This window comes from Podarcis pityusensis (genome assembly GCF_964106645.2).
Source record: "Podarcis pityusensis genome assembly, chromosome: 2".
NCBI lineage: Eukaryota > Metazoa > Chordata > Lepidosauria > Squamata > Lacertidae > Podarcis > Podarcis pityusensis.
In genome coordinates, this window is record NC_138029.1 from 74,765,830 (window position 1) to 74,783,456 (window position 17,627).

At 42.7% G+C, this 17,627-nt stretch overlaps 1 long non-coding RNA gene across 1 annotated transcript; it reads right to left on the minus strand.

The window, feature by feature from the left end:
• Positions 1-405: 405 nt before the first annotated feature.
• Positions 406-17,034, minus strand: LOC308472052. The gene is made up of 2 exons (XR_013983274.1): positions 17,000-17,034; positions 406-15,928 (listed from the first exon to the last, which is right to left on the minus strand). It is a non-coding gene; the product is annotated as an uncharacterized lncRNA (long non-coding RNA).
• Between the last annotated feature and the right edge of the window lie 593 nt (positions 17,035-17,627).

The following is a 17,627-nucleotide window of genomic DNA, read 5'->3' on the forward strand; positions in this document are numbered from 1 at the left end:
ATCTTTTTGCTTATATGTTTGAAGTCAACAAGGCACATGTATAGTACTCTGGCTGTATCATCTCACAATTCATGTGCACTTGGGAAACATGAGATAAATTTCCCTATTGTGGAAAACTTGCATTTTAGTGAGAAAATAAAGCTTAGAAATCTTAGTTTAGCTTTCTCCCTGACATGCAAGCTTTCCACATGCAGGGAGGTTTTTTTTAAAAAAAGTTTTCCATCAATAATCTCTCATATATTCCATTCATGTGAAGAAATCTGCTCCATTCCAGCCCAAATAGCTCAGAGGCTAATGTATGAAGTTTTAATTTGGCTGTGTTAGCTTGTTGACAGAGAACAAATTTTCTATAACTATCTTTGAATATGAGCACAGGTGAGTTTAAGGTTGGAGCTTATTTGTTTGTTTGTTACTTTTCACTCTTCCTCCTCCTAAGAGTTTAGTTGGTAATAGGTAAACAGCATGAACAGATTCACTGAGTATTTGGAGCTGTTTGAGTTTAATGTGTTAAGCCATTGTTGAATTCATTTCTTTGGTTCTTCTGAGATGAGGAAGCAACCTTCACTAGGCATGTGTAGACAATGGCAGTTATCCGCAAGCCATTTAGTTTGGAGTAGACATACCGTAATGGTAATTACAGTTGAAGGGTAAAAAATGACATCTTCCCATCAACTGTGCTTTAAATATTCCAGTACAGATTCAAGCTAGTGAGAGGAGCACATTGATTAACCTGCCATGATCTGAACCATGAACAGGAGAAGCCATCCGTACATATACTTTCACCTATACTCTCCTTTTGTCAAAATTCTGAATGAAACGGTGCTTTGTGTAAGAGTTGCCTGAGTAGTTATACATAGTTTCTCCAGAAGCGAGCACATGACCTAGTGTCTCCTTCCTCTGAAGCCCACCTCTCCCCTTAACGGATTCTACAAGCTCTTAGTTGTCATCTTTGTGAACGTCCAGCATTTTGCAGACACATATTTTCAGATATGAGTCCAGAATCCTAACAAGCTCTGGTGTTGTATGCCACCATCCCTTGGGACAATCAATAGAGGGATTGTCACAGTATTTGAGAGACCTGCCCGCTAATGTTTCCCAGGCTGCTTCAGGCAATCTTTCACATGTCCACTTCTTCCCAAAGAATTGAATTGCCAAAGGCATAACTGGAGCCTGCTCTTATTAGGCAGCTGTCTGGCAATCTGCTCTAAGATGCTCTGCTTGTTCTGTGGCTGGGCTGGCCTCTCTCTCTCTCTTGGCACTTGCTGCGATTGTGAAGGGACTGGGTGATGAATAAAATTACCATCCATCTGTGATGAGAACACATCAGAGCATACCAAGGAGTCCCAATGTTTCTTCTCTTCCATTCTAACCCTAGCTGACACAGTTTGCTATAATGGCAGTTTCAAATGCCTTGTAGCCAACACCTGGGATAGAATGTGATGCTACACAATTAACGCACATGGGCAGATTTGTGTTGTTGCCTGTTGGGACATTTTACAGTTGAAGACATGCAGCTTTCCTAACAATTTCATTTTGAAGGCATAGATATCCATCGGAGTCTGCATCTCACTTTCATTAGCACCATATTCTGTGTCATCACTAAGATTCTCACTGAGTTATGAAAGAACTCTGATGCCTGGTCAGAAGCCCATTTAAGTTCACAAGAGTCTGTCATTAATCACAATGAAGTTGTGATACTAAGAAATAACAGCCTGGGAGCCCAGAAATCTAAAAAATGAATGCACAGTGCAACAGGATTTTTAGAGAACACAAAATGCACCCTGTGGGTTCATTTTTCTTGGTTAGTGTACGTGAATCCAAGAAAACTATAGGAGTGCAGGTTTTGATTCCCTCTAATGGTTGTTCTGGACAACTTAATGTTTGAGGTTTTATTTTATTTTATTGCTTTACTTACATTTAAGCTTCCCTTCTTCCACTTAACTATCAATGTGTCACAACATTTTTTCAGTTGCAAAGCCACCCTTAGCAGGAAGAGAAATGCAGAAGCCTCCCTTCACATCCCAACTGCACCCCACAGTAGTAGACTTGCATCTGAATGATGTCTAGATTCATGACAATCAACCTCTTTCTCCAGCCACCTACAGGAAGGGTAGGTCTCAACTGCCATCTCCCACCCCTGCCCTATTCTTTTCTTCATGGTTATATTCAAGTGCTAATTCATAGGTACATACAAATCGTAGCATAGAGGTGTTTGGAATTCTAAGCCCAAACTTTAAAAGTTCGTAGGTTACATATGGTTGATGCTGCTTTTCAGACAACATACATCATTGACATTCTGAAAACAACATTTCTTGGAAGGGAAACGTTGAGAAATTTGGCTTTGCTTGAGGAACATAAAGAAGAACACGTTTCCATGGACTAATTTGTATATGTTAACTCTTAGCTGCCCTAAATTTGATTACACCTTTCATGTTTCTGTGTTTGTTCATTCTGTGCATGCAGATCACTTACATTCCCAACTTGAATACTGATACTTGCAGGTACAGATGATGAGTTCAGCAAGCCTACTTCACTTTGACTGGAACAGTTTTGGAGATGGTACATATTGCTTGCATTCAAAACTGGTTGGTCATAAGCTGCAAAGTGTCCATAGCAAAGTTAATTTGGGTTTTATATGCAGAAGTAGAGTTTATGACTTTGAATCCAATCATTTGCATACACAAAAGGCAGTGTGTGTGTGTGTGTGTGTGTGTGTGTGTACACACATGTGTGTGTGCATACAGGAGTAGGTACTATGTTTGGAGCTGAAAGCCCCAAATTGTCATTGAGTGAGCAGCCTTCACTGAAAAGCAAAAAGAAATGACAACTCAGTTCCGGTTTGTCATTAAGATACTGGCAAAGCTGTCGGAGAAGTTTGCTTTTTAGTTTGGTCCTGAAGTGAAAAGCACTTGTTCTGTTATGTATTTAATCACTATTTTGATATCATGTATAAGGCTTAAAGTAATCTATGTGCCAGACTGGTTTAGACATAGTTGTTGGGAATGGGGTGGGTTGGGTAATCCTTGTTGAAATTAAAAATGGCAAACAAAAAGCAAGCCCCTGTCCTCCACACTCTGTGAACACTTCAAAACAAAATCTGAACTCTGACTGAAGTGAAACATGCCTCACTGCTAAACACCTGAGACTATATTTCAGGTACTGAAACATGTATAGCACTTACAAAAGCAACACTTTGGAAATGTATAATGATCTTTTATATCATGGATTTGCCGTGTTATAACTTTTTGGTTTTTCAAGATTTATAAAATTGAATGCTTTTCTTCTGCTGCACATAATGAAGCTGCCGTATGCTGAGTCAGGCCCTTGAGCCCAATATTGTCTGTTACTCTTGACGGGTAGTGGCTCTCTCAAGAGCTCGCCTTATGAGCTGAGGTCATTCAGCCAGAGGCTCCAATAACCATAGATGAGGCCTTTTGCGCTCTACCTCTCAGCTAGATCTGCTCCTGTCCTTGATGAATATCTGTAATGCAAGGATGGGGAACTTGGTACCTTCCAGTTGTTGCAGAATTCCAACTCCCATCAGCCTCAGTCAGCATGGCCAGTAGTCAAAAATGCTCAAAGCTGTAGCCCAACAACATCTGGGGAGAGACACACATGTTCCCTGCTCTAATGGATGCTTCATTCCACATATCTTTTAATTGAGCCTATAGGTAGATGAATTGTGGAGTGTGGAGAACTACCAAGGTTTCAATCCTATGTTCATGTACTTTGAAGAAGGTCCCACTGAACAGAGTTGAACTTAAAACATTCCTGAGATACGCATAGCTGACATAATCTCTTTGGATTTGGTTTAGCATAATTACAGAATTGTCTTTGTTGAGTTGGATGAGATAGGACTGATGACTCTAAGTTTAAGGGCCCGTGGCAAAGTGACAACCCTCCCCTGTGGGCTTAATGGCAATAGCAGTGCCATTTAAAATGTCCCCATATGCTCTGACCTCATGTTGCTTTTTAGCACTGTGAAAAACTAAGGTTTCAGTCACTCATAATCAGGTGGGTCCACAGTAGATGTCAGCACTGATGGGCCCTCAGCTCAAGAGTGCTATCCGTTGATGCTGGACCTGATATTAAGTGATAATTTCCTCCCGGTGTGATTGCAAGGGTTGGGAAGGATGATAAATTTGAAACAATGCTCCAGGATGCTCCATGAAGCTTTGCTAGCTCTTCAAGAATAAAAGAAGCCAGGAAGGTGACATTGAGAGAGAGATTTATTTATTTTTAAGTCTCATTTGAAAGGACTTATGGCATATTACACTTGCCAGCAAAAAAATCCACCGTATGTCCTATGGATAATTGAGAGGTGTATATATAGCACCATTACATAGCCATAATGGGATATATTGGGCACTTCCACATTGGCAGTGTATTGTGGACTTGGTGCTGCTCATGCATACAAGTTTTTCATAGCATTTTCATGACAGCCCTATCAAATGCCATCTTATTCTCTCTCTCCCCTCCCCTATTTTAATCCAGAGTTACCATTTCCACAGGGTTTTTTTATTTATCCAATTTTCTGCAGAAAATAATACAGGATGGAATTTTTAAGAGGAAGGTGTCATGTGGAATACCCAGATGTATAAGCAGCACTGAGTCCACAATAAACAGCCATTTACTCATTATCCCATTGGAAAGTGCATAACTTGAGTTGGAGGCTTAGAATTGATGGTGGATGAAAGCTCCCATGTGACTAAAGTATCTTAACATTATGTAATATGCATATGCAGCACTTTACTGCACTATTTCCTTATAGGGCTTATCAGGGGTTCTAAGGCTCTGTACAATGTAATCCCTCTAGAAACTAAAAGCAGGTAAAATAATCTCAAAACCAGGAGATATATTTTACTTTAGTGTGCTATTCAGTTTCCCTGCTGCAGAATTGCTAGAAGAATGGGCTTGAAACACTGTTATGGGCAGCAAGATGTCATGTAACACAGCTGCAAAAACAGGTTCCACTTCTACAGTTGTAGAACTATAAGCTACTCACACAATTTGACACCATGATCTATAAATAGATTACTAAATTGCTGGTGTCAGGATCTATAGAGGAATTAAGGGGAAATGACAGGTATTGACACAGTGGAAATGTGACTTACATAGGCCAACTAATGGAGCTGCAGTGAATTGGGAAGATGGGGAGGGGTTCAGAGCCATTTCTCACTTTGTTTTGTACTGACTAAGACAGGAGTGCCTGGCGTGCTCTGGTCCATGGAGTCACGAAGAGTCAGACACGACAAAATGACTAAACAACAACAACAAACTAAGTGTGCATATCTGGCTACAAGATATACATACTGCATACAGTAAACCTAGTTCCCTTGATGCTTTTAATATAACAGTATGTGGGCTAGGAATCACAGGACTGGATACACTTTTTGGAACCTGATCCCCTGAGAACCAACACTGAGACATGTAGTGATTGAATTATAACAGATTTGGAATCTGGGGCGAAAAGTGGAGTAGCCATATTTGTGGATGACACCTATCAGAGAAACTGAAGCAACACATTTCCCAGACTCACTACATGGCTTTTGAGGTCCCTTCCAACTCTGTAATTCTGTTCAAGATGATGAAATCCCAAGCAAATGCAAAGAAGCAAATGCAGAAAGCAGCAGCAGCATGCAAGGGAATTCTGGTGGGGTCTGCAAAGTGGACACAAACATGCAAACTTGCTCTAAGGGTTGCTGGTTCAAATCAGTTTCTGGTTAGCCCCTACCCTTTCCTGGCAACCATAATTATATGAAAAGGGGGCTTTTCATTAGGCAGAGACATAAATTAATGCACACATTCTCCCAGGGTCACTGGTTCAAGTACATCGAGGGGAAAACATGGTACACACACCCTGATAGTGGCTGGAAAGGACCGAGACAATAGTGAAATGGGCAAGGAGTGCATGACTTGCACCCAGCAGAAGCTTCACTTAGGGTGTCTGTTCCCCTGAGCTGTCTGTCATGGAATATGCCAGGATTTAAGAGCCTGCTCTCTCTGTGTATGTAGGTTGGCGACTTCTTGGGGAACAGTGGGCTTCATCTGGCCACTGCTGGTGAGGCCTTCTTCATGGTCTACATGGAACAGTTTCTTGTTCTCATCAGCTGTATCTGTTGGGTGTCATCCATGGAGAACAGAGAGAGAAAGAGAGATGAACAATTCTAGTCCTCTGGAAAAGCAAGTTCCTGAAGCTGGATGCACCAGTGCATCAAGTGAAGAGGTGAGAAGGAAGAGTGAGCAGTGATGCCTGAGTGCTCCAGCCAGTGGGCATATCTCAGCCTCCCTTCTCTGGAAGAGTGGCTGTCTGCAGTGACTGATCACACTCAACCCTTCCTCCTATAGTGGGTTTCTGCTTGTTCTGCTCCGTTCATCTGGGCTGTGCTCCTGCAAGGCAAAATTGCTCATGAGTGAACAACAGTAAGAATGGTTGGAGCAGAATGTGTGGCCTTTGCCAGTGGAACTTAGCTGTATGTGGGCACAATGCATCCGCTATGTGGAGGGTGTTAACCCCCCCTCCCCCCCATTGAGGCAACAAATGGTCAAAGCCAAGAAGAATACAGGGCCTAGGAAGAGAGACCAATTGAAGCCCTGTGAGCCAGAGGTTTCCCCACCTGGTTATGCATACAGCAAGGAAGTTGAAATATACTCGGAGTCGCATAGTGATTTTATGCTCTTTATTGCAGCTCATCAAACAGTGAATAAATCCACCCCCCCCCAAAAAAACCCTCTAGCTTTATATACATTATTAACACAATGGGTCCCATCTGATTGGCTGCTTCTGCTTCCCTCCTGGAGCCTGGTTGGGCTGCTCCTGCAGGCCAATCAGGTTGTTGCATTCTAGGACCCCACCTGCCTATTGTTCTAGGATCCAAGTTTAGTACATAACAGATGTTTCTTGATGTGCCAGGGGTCATGCCTAACCACACCACCACTCAACCAGCCTGCTCAGATTTTACAGAAGGGTCATCTGAATTCTCCCTGATTCCTGCTGCCATGCAAAATGGCCTGCTGTGAAGGGCAGTTTCACCCCTGCTATCTCCCAGCAATGTTCCATACTCTAATTTGAACCACCTCAAAAGGGTATTTGTGGCTTTAAATTCTTTACTTCCTCCTCAAAGTGTTCACCATTTTCTTAATGGGGAGAAGCAGCTTTCCTTTTGGGGCTTCTGAATTGCTAAATAGAGCACAAATGAGGCATAAGGGGTGGGGGAAGTTACACAAAAGTTTTAGCCAGCCAAAGATGTTAAGAGAAGATGTTAAGAGCATGAGAGGTGAGACAGGCAGGGACATGAAAGGGCAGCTTTTGAAACCAGACAAGAAGGTATGGGGAGAGCTGGCAAGACTACAAAGTGTGGCAGAATTAATGGGGACAGGAAACTAGCAAAAAAAAAGTATTGCCAACTGAAAAATATGCAGTTAGGGATGTATTCAGCAGAGGGTAGATTTAGAAAGGTTTGATCATTGGCTCTTTTCATCTGTTAAATAGATGGATTTGTTAGGGGCATTTAGGACATTGTGTTTCTGCTCTTAAGTATGTATGATGGTTGGACAAGATGAGCTTTCGGATGCTTTCCAGATGTATAGTTTTAATGCAGCCCACAGCACCACACTTCAGTTAGCCAGGGGTGCCACATAAACACTGGCAGCCTGGCACTATTAAGGTGGGATATAAATTATAGAAAGAAACAGGAATACACTCTGGGATTTTAAGGAGAAAATCCTTTCTTGATTATTGAGTCAAAATGTATGTGGACAGCTAAGACCAGTGAAAGGGTTTGGGCTCTCAAAGGTTGGGCAGTGGCAAAGGAGATGGAGTATGGAGAAGGGATAAAGACAAGAAGGCTCCTGATTAAGGTCAGTACCACACAGCACAGAAATAAGAACAACTGGTCAGTCATCTTGTTTGCTTCAACCAGCCTAATGGCAGGAAAGCTGCTCCCATGCTGACTTCAAGACTATTTTCAAAAGTGCCCATCAAATGTGGCTAGTGAGCCCACACAAGGGCAATTCCTCCCCGCGCCCAGGCTTCTCTAAGTAGTGCAGGACTGATCTGCACCTTGTTCAAGTCATGTCTGCCCCAGATTGCTATGGTCAAGGGCCAAAGGCCATCTGTGGCTCAGAAATGCCAGAAATGAGAAACATACTGGGCAGATGCTTCTTTGCTGTAGGCAGCTCAGTGGTAGAACACATCCTTTGCACCAAACAGGTGCATCTCCAGGGAGGGCTGGCTGGGAATGATTTGTGTCCGGAGAGCTGCTGCTACCAATCAGTGTAGACCTCACTGACCTGGATGCACCAATAGCCTGGTTTGGTATATGGGCAGCTTCCTGTGTTCTAACAGCTTTGTCCAATTGATTTCCTGTTGCAAAGTGGAAAGTCTGAAAGGAAATTACTAGACTTTAAAACAACCCAGCAGAAATCTAGTTCAGTTGCACAGCTAACCAAGTCCCATCTTCTTATGGTTTTTTTAAAAGGACTCATCAATTCTTTTTAAAAGAAATCTTTAGGAAAGAGAGCTATATATAATGCCAGGGAATATAATGCCAGGGAAAACAGGGGATGTTCTCACATGCCAATAAGCCGAGCCTCTTTGGGGATAGAGATCATGCTTCAGGATAACACCAAAATTGTTGGAAGCAAATGCAAAGTTTGAGCCCTAACATCTCAAGGTGACAGTTGCCAGGGTCTTTGTTTCCTCTCATTAGCAAATCGGTGGTGTCTTTGGGGTTGCGAGTGTGACTCTTCTCCAGGGAAAGGCAAACATTCTAGCCACATTCATTTGGAAACGTGATGGGCATCCTGTTTTGAAAAGGTCAGAAATAATCCTCAAAAATAACAATTGACATGTGATAATTCAGGACTATTTTGTGCTCTGCCTGATAAAATATTAAAATCCTCCAGCCTGGGTGGAAAATATTTCTCTCCCCATGTGTTTGTCTTTGTTCCTCATTATTACAAAACAACAACAAAAAGGCCTGAAATATTTATGCCAGGCTGCCTCTGTACTGAGGGCAGCTACCTGACTGAGATTCCTAAAGGCACCTTGTCCTCTCACCTTGTCAGCTGGTGGAGAGCCTTGGGAAGCAGCTGCTGGTGTTGCCAAAGGACACCAAAACCGGAAACTGGAAAAAGAAAAAGTGCTTGAAAAGGCCCATTTCTCATGCTCATTCTTGATTTACTAAAGTCACCCTAAGGTAAGGATTGGGAGGGGGGACAATTTTGTTTCAGGTTAGAGTAAAAGGTAAATCTACCTATTTTTTTCTACTTTCCAAAACAATTTGCAAACACCGCCTTCCTGTGTAATTTGCATTTCTTCAAATTTTTCAGTGCAGGTCTCCAGCCAAATAATGTGCACAGAAATGCACATATTAGTGAAAATAATGGGGGGGGGATGCATGCTATTAGGGAAAATATAAATATTAAGGAAACAGCTTCACAATAATACCTATACTAGGCAAAATTGCATAGAAATGTGCCATATTAGGAAAAATTGGTGCTAAAATGCAAATGGGTTTCCATGAGAGATTTTTTGAATAAATTGCAAACTGATATGGAAACATGCAGAACTGAAGACTGGAAGGAATGATTTTTCCTTGTCATTTTCATGCGAAAGGTCTTTCTTTCAGTTTTGCCAGCATGCAGTGAGATCTGGTGTGTAAGTATGTAACTTTCATTTTCAGTAATAGAGTATGTATCAAATAGCAACATGTAGGTATGTGAACAAACGGCCTGATAAAAGTGTGACAGTATGCATGTAGCCAGTTGTCATCATAGCTCTGGATGGCAAATAATCATCAAACTTTTTTTAAATGTTGTCTAGTACAGCATTTAGTAGTAAGCAATGTATGGTGTAAGTGGAATGCATTGTATCATATTTTATTAAAGTGGAGCTTAGGAGCCTAAGAATCACAGAGCACAGGAATCCACTGTGCTCAGTAATACCCCCCCCCCCATAATGGATATTTGGTTCACTTGCTTTAGGCCTCCAAATTCTTATCACACAGAGTGCCTTATTGACACCAGAGAAACAGTGCATAAAAGTGTCTTTGAGAAACACGGCCTGCACATGACAGAAGGGATGCCATGTGGCTTCAGCAGGGGGAAGAGAGCGGAATGAAATTCAACAGCTGTGTGACAGGCAAAGGTCTCTCACCAACAGCTGTTCAACCTCTTTCCCACTCCTGTCTCTTGCTCACTTTGGAAAGCAAAGTAAGAAAACAGACTAACTGGTCTCGGAATCCCATGAAGGGTCATCTTCAGGAAAACATAACCAAATAAAAAAAGAAGCTCTAAGCTGATGTTTGATCTCACTTGGCAGTTTTGTGATCTGCAGGAAAGGGAGTAGGGGGGAACTCCAGCAGCTCCGCTCAGTTTACATTAACTTTTCATCTGCCCAACATCCATATCCCTCATCTGAGCACAAGATGAAAGCTGGTAGAGCCTGAGTTGGTAGGTTCTGAATTCTCTACCAACATCAGATATGCCGCCATTTCTAACAGGCTCCACATGGATTTCTCTTTAAACTTGCCATTCTCTCAGATCTGTTCCCCACCCACCTATTTGATTGTGACCACAGCTGTCTCTTCTTCTCCCCTTGTTACATGCACAACCAATTTAACATCTATGTGGGAGCATCCCAGTTCAGCCCCATTGTCACCACTGCCACCCCATCGCTTGTTACCTCTTTGCTTTGGCCTCTGCCTTTATTTTCCCTTTCATCCAATCTGAATAACTTTCTCTCGGCCTTGCATTTTTCAGGCTTCCTGTGCAGTTTCCAACCATCTTCACAGTTTCCAACTTCCTCATCGTTTCCCTCAGACTTCCCTGCCTAATACTCCCTTCACTTGCAATCTGAGTTCTGAGACCAAAGGCTTAGATCTTCTGTCAATTCCAATCCAGCAATGCCTGTTGCAACTTTTCTGCAATCAGTCACTTCCTCTCTTATTTCTTTTAACTTAGAGCTGGTTCAAACATTAATTTCTGATGCCTGCCCCCAAAAAGAAGGCATCTTATCATGTGACTAGAGTGAGGCATGAGCCAAGAACTAATGGATTACAGCTGTAGCAATTTCCATGATCACTGAAGTGCCAGCATTTTATTTATTTGGTCATTTGGATTTAGAGCCCATTCAGTCTTAAGGCCCCAGGACAGGTTAATAAAGATGTTGTTAGTTATTCTACTTATCCTTTCTAGGTTGAATAAAAATGTCTTACATTGCTTCCAAAAGATACAATCTTACTGCTTTGGTGAGCTGCTGCTCTACGCCTGTCCTTGTGATCCTGGCTTGGCTCATCATTAAGAAACATTCCCAGCTGATCTTAGAAGTCATTGTGTTGGGACAAAGAGATTGACTCAGGCCATGCAATATCAAATAGTCAACATCAAACATTAAATTGATCCCTAGTGATTAAACAGCACAAACACCTGCAAGTCTACTCCAACGTGTCATTGAGTTCAATGGGGCTTAATTCTAGGATCACAACCTTAATATATGCCTCACTACATTATTTTATTACTTGTGCCTTTATCCATAAGAACAGTCTGCTGGATCAGGCCAATGGCTCATCGAGTCCAGCATTCTGTTCTCACAGTGACCAATCAAATGCCTGTGGGAGCAGAACACGAGCGCAACAGCACTTTCCCTTCCCATGGTTTCTTGCTGCTTCCAACTGTGGAGGTAGAGCATAAGCATCATGGCTAGTAGACAATGAGCCCTCTCATCCATGAACTTGCCTATTCCTCTTTTAAAGCCATCCAAATTGGTGGCTATCACCATCTCCTGGAGGAACAAACCAGTTTTAAGGTTTATTGTTACATTACCATGTTGCATGCCCTCTTTTCACCAATGATTGCCAAATGCTGCAAAAAAATGTGATCAGTTTTAACTGTACACAAACCCAGAAGGTCAAGATGATTACCCTAGCTCCATAGTTGCATTAGGAGGAAGTGTGACATAGACAGTTATCATGCTTGCAACCCAGGTCAGAAAAGGGGGTAGAGAAGCCCAGTTCAGATTCAACAGTGGAACGGTCTCCCTCAGGAGGTTGTGGACTCTCCTTCCTTGGAGGTTTTTAAGCAGAGGTTGGATGGACATCTGTCATGGATGCTTTAGTTGCAGGGGTTTGGATTAGATGACCCTCAGTGTTGCTTCCAACTCTACAATTCTACGATTCTTTTATTCTATGATTCCTCTATTTTAGCTCTTTTGACTCATTGTTCTTTATTCGCTTTACTCTCTAGAGTTCAGGAAAGTCTTGTGCTACAAACTCAAACCAGTTCCTAGCATGTGAGTCCTTGGTATTGTCGTTCTGTGAGAGAACTGGCATTACTACATGAAAGTAACATTCCTTTAGGAATCCTTACAAGCTGCGTTGAGATCCTCACACAGGTGCTATATGTAGAATTCATACTGGCATGAATATGATCCATATCCACTGGGCCATATCTTGATTGGCAATAGGGCAGGCTTCAGTCCTTAAGTAGGCATGCAGATGCATTTGCATACATGCACAACGTTGCAGATCTGTATGTAATGAATCCTCTGGGGAGCTTGATATAGGGAGCGCTTTCATACTAGACTGAGTGGGTGAGTACAGGAGTAGGAATCCCTAAAAGGAATGTTGACAGGCAGCCTGCATTGTGCTCAAGCAACAGCACACACACTGAGTTTCCTTTTAATTTAATTTTACAGTGGATTAGTCACCACCAGAGTCAAAGGGGCAGTAATATTGCCTATGCGTTATGCACACTGGTGGTTCACATGAGTTCATGTCCCCAGCAAACTGGCTCAGAATTAATATAGCTCATCTGTTGCAGAGGGTGGGATGAAAAGTCACTGCAGAATTAGACTAATGCAAAGCAGGGAGTGTGAATATCTTATCATTAGGCAAGCAAAATTCTCTGGATCATGGCTAAGCATACAAGACCAGAGAATGTAGCCTATTACAAGTTGGAAGCAAAAGGCTTTTGAACTGGATCTATTACTATAGATGCTTCATGTAAGCAAAATATATATTATTTAGTTGTTACATTTTTGTTCTGCCCTTCCTCCAAGCAGCACATGGCTGTGTACGTGGTTCTCCCCCACCATCTCATCCTTACAAGAACTCTTTGAAGTAGTCCATGTCAGACCTGATCACTACACCAGCCCCAGGTTGGCATAGCCAACATCAGATATTTGTCTGCCTCTCTTCCTTCTGCCCCAGAAGAATGGGGTAAGCAATGGGGTTATGGATGAGGTGGTAACTATGAGACTTCATCATGTCTCACTGCTGCCCTGGTGTGGTTTGGATTGCTCTGTCAGGCTGTGATCCTGGGGATATCAAATTACTCTGTCCAGTGATTAAGAGGGAATCTATTTGTCAGACCCCTCACCTGCCCAACACTGTGGAAAAATCTGCAGCCCTGATCTGGCAGATGTCAAAGCTCCAATATCAGCAGGCCTTGAAAGAAGACATGTCAGGGTAGTATGTATGGTGGATGTGTTATAAGTGAATCCATGGACTTCTCTGCTGCTCTCCACACCACCAGTGCTCCCAACCTACAAAGAGATGGATGGCAGCTCCTAAATTGGCATAAATCTATCCTGTTAATCCCCCACCCCGAAACTGTTTAAAAGCAAAGCAAAGAGGGGAAATAGTAAAAAGAGCACAATAGCACTCCTCCAGACTTCTCTTCTGTCCTGCCTGCAGAAGCCCTGCGATCAGGTGATTAAACTGTCTTTGGTCCCCCCCCCCCCATCTTGCCTTAGGATGGCAGCTTGAATTTCCAAGGCATAAGATATCACACAATTTCCACTCCATCTATTCCAATTCCATATCCCACTACGAGAGTAAAAAGACACTTAGGTCTGCATCTTCTCTCAGGAGATGTGATATTAATGCATATCATAGGAGGCTGTGAACTTGCTGGGTCACTGAAGTGGGTAGGGAAGCCATTGTGTGGATGGCTAAAGGCATGGGTGGAGAGCTTCATGCAGTCATACTAGTCACACTTTTCTGGAGACAGCTACTATTTCCATCCTTGCCTGGTAAGAACTGTTGCCTTGCTTCCTCTTGAAGTCAGCTTAGGGGAGCACCTCCCTGGAACTATTTAAGCCAAGCTATTGATTCTGGAGTTGTGTCAACCAGTCCCTCAGTAGGAACACCAGTTACTCAAATGAGAAAAATTCCCAACGTATTCAAGAATACATTGGATTTTATAAGTCTCTATGGGCAAACCACATTAATAGCCCCATTCCTTCAGGGGTAGTCAGTTGCTATCATTCCAAACCACATCAGGGAGAGATCCATCCATGACCAGGGGGTGATGGTTATACCCTCCAGTCACCAAATCTCTCCCAATCTACTCTGTTCCAAAAACCAGGTCAAGAGTGTGTCCTGCAATGTGCATTGGACCCATGGTGCATTGAACAGCCCATGATTATCACGGTGAACATGAATACATGAACGGGACCCAACAAAATGAGTCTAGTATGGTCATTGACTTTAGTAAGACTATTAGCTCCACAAAGTGCAAAATTTAATCTGGATTCAAAGGATCTGTTGGTTGTTGTTATTTGATCTTCAGTGCCCCAGGAGCTAGATCAAAATCATGCCAATTTAACTGCTCTAGGGACTCAACTTAAGACAATGCTTGTTGGGAAATGGCCATTTACATTTGACAAACAGAGCTCAGAAGGAGGCTTAATTAGGATTGTCAATTTACATTCTCCCTGCAGCAAACTGGTTTCCCCCATCACATTTTATTAAGACGAAGTCAGAAAATAACTGCAATGTTTTTCTATATATTAATATTGATTTAAGTCTTCCCATGCTCATGCTTTTGTAGCCAAAACTGCACCACTGATAACCAAGGGTAAAGCACCCGCAGACTCAGGGTAACCTCAAGGTTTACACAAATACAATAGATCTGAAGGGGTGAGGATGGAGGAACCTCATGGTAGCCCCGTAATAATGGCATGACATGCAGAAAGATTAGTGGAGGGGGAACTGACTATTGGGTGGAGGAGGGAATAGAATGTAGTGGCTGGAACAGAGCAGAGAAACATAGTTCACATATATAAAGGATAGGAAGAACCATCTAATTGTCTGGATAAGTCACTTCCTGGTTCATGATGAGAAGCCATTTTTAAATGTCCCCAGGGATGGAAGAAAGGCTACGAACAGACATATGTTAAACAATGTAATAGAGCTGGAGTTGAGCACAAAGTGTGTCTACCCCACCTAAAAAAGAACAATAATGGAAGCTGAGAAACCTCAGTACAGCCCAGTGAGAGCTGGGGATGCTTAGTGAGCACAAAAATACACAGCTGTCTTGAAAAACAATAATAAAGGTTTATTTGAGCCTAGAATTGGGTGTGTATGTACCAAGCCTATGTTGCTCAATGACATCTTATTCTTCCAAACAAGATGCTGTTATCAGCCATGGCATATGTGGTGGACATTTATCCATTTCTCAACTCTGCCTTGGGTTCCAATTGCATTGCTCAGTACTGCTCGGTGCCTTGTAAAAGGTTTTCATCTGATCTCATCTAAATCTGTTGGCTGTAGGGACAGAAGTAAAAAGAGATGCTTTATAGATGAACAGAAAATTCCCTGGGGGGATTTGTCTTTCAGTCTGAAATGTGCTCAGGGGATTGGGCGGAATATTGGCTGTTTCCATGCAGTCACCAAGGGAGTGGTAGAAAGTGAAATGTATAAGTGTGTAGTAGGGAAACAGGAAATAAATTCCTTCCTTTGCAGTCACAGCTCTCTTACGATGAAAATGCATCTCCCCAGATTTCTTTGTGTTGCCAATGGCACAAGCTTGATTGATGAAATACTTGTGAAATGGTTACATATGTGTTTCTGTGTTGCAGTGTATACAAGGAAGTTGTGCATCATTTTGCTTGTCTCAGTGTTTATTGCAGGTACGAAGAAACCTTTGTTACCACTCAGTGGATTTGTAACTGGCTGACTGACCGAACCCAAAGGGTGCTCATCAATGGTTCCTCTTCATCCTGGAGAAGAGTGACTAGTGGGGTGCCACAGGGTTCTGTCTTGGGCCCGGTCTTATTCAACATCTTTATCAACGACTTAGATGATAGACTCAAGGGCATCCTGATCAAATTTGCAGATGACACCAAACTGGGAGGGGTGGCTAACACCCCAGAGGACAGGATCACACTTCAAAACAACCTTGACAGATTAGAGAACTGGGCCAAAACAAACAAGATGAATTTTAACAGGGAGAAATGTAAAGTATTGCACTTGGGCAAAAAAAATGAGAGGCACAAATACAAGATGGGTGACACCTGGCTTGAGAGCAGTACATGTGAAAAGGATCTAGGAGTCTTGGTTGACCACAAACTTGACATGAGCCAACAGTGTGACGCGGCAGCTAAAAAAGCCAATGCAATTCTGGGCCGCATCAATAGGAGTATAGCATCTAGATCAAGGGAAGTAATAGTGCCACTGTATTCTGCTTTGGTCAGACCTCACCTGGAGTACTGTGTCCAGTTCTGGGCACCACAGTTCAAGAAGGACACTGACAAACTGGAACGTGTCCAGAGGAGGGCAACCAAAATGGTCAAAGGCCTGGAAACGATGCCTTATGAGGAACGGCTAAGGGAGCTGGGCATGTTTAGCCTGGAGAAGAGGAGCTTAAGGGGGGGATATGATAGCCATGTTCAAATATACAAAAGGATGTCACACAGAGGAGGGAGAAAGGTTGTTTTCTGCTGCTCCAGAGAAGAGGACACGGAGCAATGGATCCAAACTACAAGAAAGAAGATTCCACCTAAACATTAGGAAGAACTTCCTGACAGTAAGAGCTGTTCGACAGTGGAATTTGCTGCCAAGGAGTGTGGTGGAGTCTCCTTCTTTGGAGGTCTTTAAGCAGAGGCTTGACAACCATATGTCAGGAGTGCTCTGATGGTGTTTCCTGCTTGGCAGGGGGTTGGACTCGATGGCCCTTGTGGTCTCTTCCAACTCTATGATTCTATGATTCTAACATTCTGTGGATAGAGTGGATACATGTGTTTAGGACAGGGGTGGCTTACAGGTCTGATCCCCCGCCCAACTGATTGTGCCTCATACATCTTCTAAAATTTAGAATAAAGTACAGTGGTACCTCGGGTTACATACGCTTCAGGTTACAGACTCCGCTAACCCAGAAATAGTACCTCAGGTTAAGAACTTTGCATCAGGATGAGAACAGAAATTGTGCTCCGGCGGCGTGGCGGCAGCAGGAGGCCCCCATTAGCTAAAGTGGTGCTTCAGGTTAAGAACAGTTTCAGGTTAAGAACGGACCTCTGGAACGAATTAAGTACTTTACCTGAGGTACCACTGTATATTGTTACCAGTCTTCTGAAGACATCTGAAAGACAGGTGACTGATCAGAAGGTGTTGTATTTTGCAGAAAGAGACTCATTTAATAATAATAATAATAATAATAAATTTTATTTATATCCCGCCCTCCCCAGCCGAAGCCGGGCTCAGGGCGGCTAACAACACTAAAATAGTGCAACATTATAAAAACATCAAAGAATTAATTAAAATCAAAATTGATGGCAACCATAAACTAAAGTATTGTAAAGATTGCCAAAGGAGGGAGTCAGGCTGCGCCCTGACCAAAGGCCT